We start from the raw sequence: 5,296 nt of genomic DNA, 5'->3' as shown, positions 1-5,296 counted from the left end.
GACAATGGGATTGTATATATAAAACCCTGAAAGAGAAAAATTTCCAACCAAGAATCATGTACCCAGCAACACTGTCCCTCAAATATGATGATGAAATTAGGACATTCCCAGAGAAGCAGAAATTAAGGAAATTTGTTAAAACCAGACAAATCTTACAAGAGATGCTAAAGGGAGTCCTTTGGATAGAGAAGCAGCAACAGCCAACAACAACTGACCATTAACACACATGATGATATAACCCAGAAACCAACCCAGCTATGGAAGTATCCAAAGTAAAGAAGCCTACAAGATTGTAAACAGGGAAACAGAGACATTATTTAACAAATGAGGAAAACTACAAACTAAAAAGGGGGAAAACACTGTGTTGTTACAGAACTTCTAGATGGTAGGGAAGTCAAGACAACTACAAGATAGAAAGGACTGCTCTAAACTTGGGAAGAAAACTGTAAATCACAGGATAACCTCAAAGAAAAATGATAAACCTTCACATCAAAATAAAAAAGAGGACCAGCACAAATATTTAGCAAATACTAAAACAACAGCAATGAAGAAAGTGATTAGACAATTCATTAACAAAGCTAAATCAACATAGAAAATTGTATGGAACAAAGAAATCGACACCACGAGAAAGCACATAACAGAAATTACAGCAACAAATTCATATTTGCTGATAATTAATGCTATGCAGCACTAAAGAATAATGTAGAGTCTGCAAAACACTACATAAGAAGGGTGAACTTGGAGAACATTATTCTGAGTGAACTAAGTCAATCACAGAACGACAAATATAGTACTAGTTCATTGCTGTAGAGGGTTAAGGAAAGGTTTATATATAGAGGGAAACTTTGTTGGTTACCAGGGATAGGAAGTGAGGGGAGGGGAGGGAACACTGGAAAAAATGTCACTTTAGTTTTGTATGTTTCACTGTACATAAATTATATTTCAATAAAATCCATTTTTTAAAAAAGACTCATCCATGTTGTGGCATGTATCAGAACTTTTTTTTTCTGTGATAGTTGAATAATATTCCATTGTATTCATACATTTTATTTATCCATTCCTTTTATTAAAACATAAAATAAAAATGGAATTGTATTGTACAGCTTCCTTTTTTTTCCACTTAATATTTCATGAATATTAAATATTCATAAAATGGTTTTACCTGACTACTTAGCATTCCATTGTATGCATGTAGCCGGTTGAATACATCCCCTACTCTGGATGTTAAGTTTGTTTTCAAGTTTCTGTTCTCCAACATAATGCTGTCATGAATACCCTTGTGCTAAGTCATTGTGCACATCCTTCATGATTTCCTTCAGTAAGCCCCTGGAAGAGCAATTACTGGGTCATGGGAAGGAATCTATGGAGCTCTGGTGATGTAGTGGCTAAAGCATTCAGCTGCTAATCAAAAGGACAACAGTTTGAACCCACCAGCTATTCCATGTGAGAAAGATAAGGCAGTCTGCTTCCCTAAAGATTTACAGCCTTGGAAACCCTGTGGGGCAGTTCTACTCTGTCCTATAGGGTCACTGTCAGTCAGATTCAACTTGATGGCAATGGGTTTTTATTAACTGTAATTTTGTTTTGTTTGGAAGGAATGTGCATTGTCACAATTCCAGGAGCAGCAGGGAAGCTCTGACAAGGGAACTGATTGACCGTAGAAAGTGGACATGAGGTCAGGGCCACACTGGGAGACCATAGGCAGGACAACTTTGTGGCTTATCACCAAGGTTCTAGAGTAAGACTGACCTGCCCTCCAGTCCTAGCATCATTTCATTCACCCTAGGTTTTTTGTCTTAGGGAGTTCCTTCACCTTCTAAACCTCAGTCTCCTCATCTGTAAAATGGAGTTAATGATCTGACATGAGGACCAAATAGGGCAAGTCTGTTTTACCCAAATCATCCCTTAGATAAGAAGACATTTTCACCTGTTGAATTTTTACAAAATGTCTCAAATTTTGAAAGGCAATCTCATTGTCTTTCTTAAAAAACTTGAGGTTGTTTGGGGAAAATACACTGGTCTTCAATGACTTTAATTGATGGTGGTTTAGGGTGCTTACACAGGTTTCCTGACAGAATAAGTAAATAGAAAGGAGAAAAATAAACATAGAAGTAACAATTATTTTTGGAACTGTAATCTCAAGAATTCAAGTGTTGAATGCCATTGTAAACAAACCTTCTAAAGATTCCTTTAACTAGATGATTTAAAAAAAAATACTTTTAAGTTTCTGTTAACTGTAATTTTTAAAGTGCTAACTAGTTGTTGATATACACTGAAATATTTATGGATGAAACTATGTGATGTCTTGGATTTGCTTTAAAAGACCTCAGCAAACAAAAGAAACCAAAAAAATATGAGGGTGGGTAAATGGAAACAAAATTGACAAAAGGGATGGTGGTATCCAGGGCTCATTATTCTCTCACTTGCTTGCTTTCTCTCTAGCTCTCTCACTCTTGCTCACTTATATTTTTTTGCACATGTTTTAAATTTCCATAATAAAGCATTTTTAAGATGAAAAAGAGAGATTCCTTTGAAAGGCAATAAGGTAAATGGCTACTTTGTGAAGGTCATAAATATGCATCTATAATCCCACTGCCATCGAATCAATTCTGACTCACAGCAACCCATTAGGATAGAGTCAAACTGCCCCCTTGGGTTTCCAAGGCTGCAATCTTTACAGAAGTAGGCTGCCTCATCTTTCTCCTGCAGAGCAGCTGCTAGGTTCCAGCTGCCACATTTTTCAGCAGCCCAATGCTTTTAACCACTGCGCCACCAGAACTCCTATGCATCTCTCATTGCTATTGCATCGATTTTGACTCATAGTGACCCCCATCAGATTTCCAAGGCTATAAATATTTATAGGAGCTCTGGTGGCATAGTACCCAAAGCACTTGACTGCTAACCAGAAGGCTAGAGGTTCAAACCCACCCGTGACTCCTTGGAAGGAAGACTGGGCAATCTACTTCTGTAGTGATACCACCTTGGAAACCCAAGGAGGGGTCACTAGGAGTTGGGACCCACACAATGGCAGTGAGTTTGGTTTGGGTTTTCATAAATCTTTATAGAAGCAGATTGTCTCATCTTTCTCCCATGGAGCGGCCTGTTGGATTGACTCGCTGGCTTTTTGGTGAGCAGCTCAATGCCTTTAATCATGGCACCACCAGAGCTCCTATGCACCTGTGTTGTTGTTGTTGTTATGTGCTGTCCAGTCGGCCCCGACTCATAGTGACCCCCTCCTTGGATTTCTGAGACCGTATCACTCGGGAAGTAGATTGCCTAACCTTCCTTACGAGGACTGGCTGGTGGGTTTGAACCACCAGCCTTCTGGTTAGCAGTCAAGTGCCTTAGGCACTATGCCACCAGAGCCCCTATAGTATGAATAAATATAAAACAACTGTCTTAATGATGTACTAATGAGTATCATGGTTGGGGATAATATTTCTTGTGCCACAGTGATGGAAATGACGATGATGCATCCTGGAAAACAAATGGAAGGACTCAAAACTGGCTCTAGAAATAACAAAGACACTGAAGAATAAAATGATCAAACAATATGTAACTTGAAAAAGGTTCTGGTGGTGCTCTGATTAAGAGCTCTGGTGGCGCAGTGGTTAAGGCATTTCACTGTTAACCAAAAGGTCAGCTGTTCAAACTCACCAGCTGCTTCATGGGAGAAAGATGAGGCAGTCTGTTTCCATAAAGATATACAGCCTTGGAAACCCTTTATGGCAGTTCTACTCTGGCCTATAGGGATGCTATGAGTTGGAATTGACTCAGTGGCAGTGGATGGTAGGGAAAAAAGGCAATATTTCCACAGTAATGTATTATCTAAATAGTCTGTGGTTTTAGATATGTATGTGCAACTGAATGAATAAATTAAATTTTGTAAGTCATATTTACTTTATCTACATACCTAAGAGTTTATATAGTCAATTGGATAAAAATGTTGTTAGGCAGAGCCTCCTAATGGGAAAAGGTGGGTCTCCTTATGTCTAAAGAAGTTATACTAGTTATCTAACTCATAAAAGTTGTGTGACAATAAAAATGTGATGTCTATAAAGTTCTTAGGCCCCTCATACATAGCAAGTGCTCAATTAATGCTAGTTCATGTTACATGGGAGTCAGATGGTGGATGACAGCTCAGGATGAACACCCACTGAGGTGCTGTGGTGGGGGAAGCAGGAAGGTGTTAAGACAGATGGGACAGAAGGTAAACTTGACTTATTTTATTGTTGGCTTAAGTCAGGTTTTGGCCATGCAGAGCTGCCTGTTCCCAATTTTTTTTTTTTTTTAAATACATGAAAAAACTGTATTGTATGAAGTTCCCTCTAACAGAGCTCTCTGACTCTTGCATAATACTTTGAAACATTTTAAAAGTTAGAAATAATATATCCACTTCTCAGGTAACACATGGGGGCATAGTGTGGAGCCTGGGCTTTAGTTAAAGGTTGAGCATTCAAACATTGAGAGCAGATCCTGAGCTCCATGAGACCCCCACTCCCTCCCCTTATCTTAATTTGAACTTCCCTAAATGGAGCTAATTTCCCAAGCCATGTGAAAAGGAAGAGAATAATTGTGTCTTTCGTACAAGCTTCCTCTGCCAGGTTGTGACATATGGATCCTTGGGCCTCTCTCCAGGAAGCTGATTGTAGAGTAACGATAGCAAGGCCTCTTGCTGGGAGAAAGAGGCAGGGAAAGAGAGAGAGAGACTACGAGCAAACAAAACGGTCTTTCTGCATGTTAAGCTAGCTAGTTTCACAGAAAAAGGAAATGGCAAGAATTTTAATGTGATCTTATTCCTTTTGACAGGTGCTAGGAGCTGAATTTTCAATTTGCTATTGTTCTGGGTACTGTGTAAATGTCTGGATCCAGACCCTGAGGCTTGAGTCCAGCCCCTGTGTCATAGGGCTTAGCAATGAGGACAGTTTAGGATATAACTGAACTCCTCTCCTCTTCTCTAGCCATGTAGGCAGCAAACTGACACTCATGAGGATGAAGCCAGGGTGACCATGGAGAAGGTCATGACAGTATCCCATTTGTCTCTTTGGGACATTAGACTCTCTTTGTAGCCAGAAATTTATATATGAGGCTGCTAGTGAAGGACAGCGAGGATGAAGCGAGCAGCATGTTTATATTATGTTCCAACCCATTTTGATGCACACACATAAAGGCCTTGTATTTCCCACTTGTTGTTGTTGTTGTTATTTGCCATCGAGTCAGATCCAACTCATAGCAACCCCTCCTTGGGTTTCCAAGACAGTATCACTACGCAAGTAGATTGCCCAACCTTCCTTCT

The sequence above is a fragment of the Orycteropus afer genome, unplaced genomic scaffold, assembly GCF_000298275.1.
Source record: "Orycteropus afer afer isolate SDZICR_OR568_19922 unplaced genomic scaffold, OryAfe1.0 scaffold00481, whole genome shotgun sequence".
In the NCBI taxonomy this organism is placed as follows: domain Eukaryota; kingdom Metazoa; phylum Chordata; class Mammalia; order Tubulidentata; family Orycteropodidae; genus Orycteropus; species Orycteropus afer.
Note: the sequence above shows the minus strand (reverse complement) of the source record.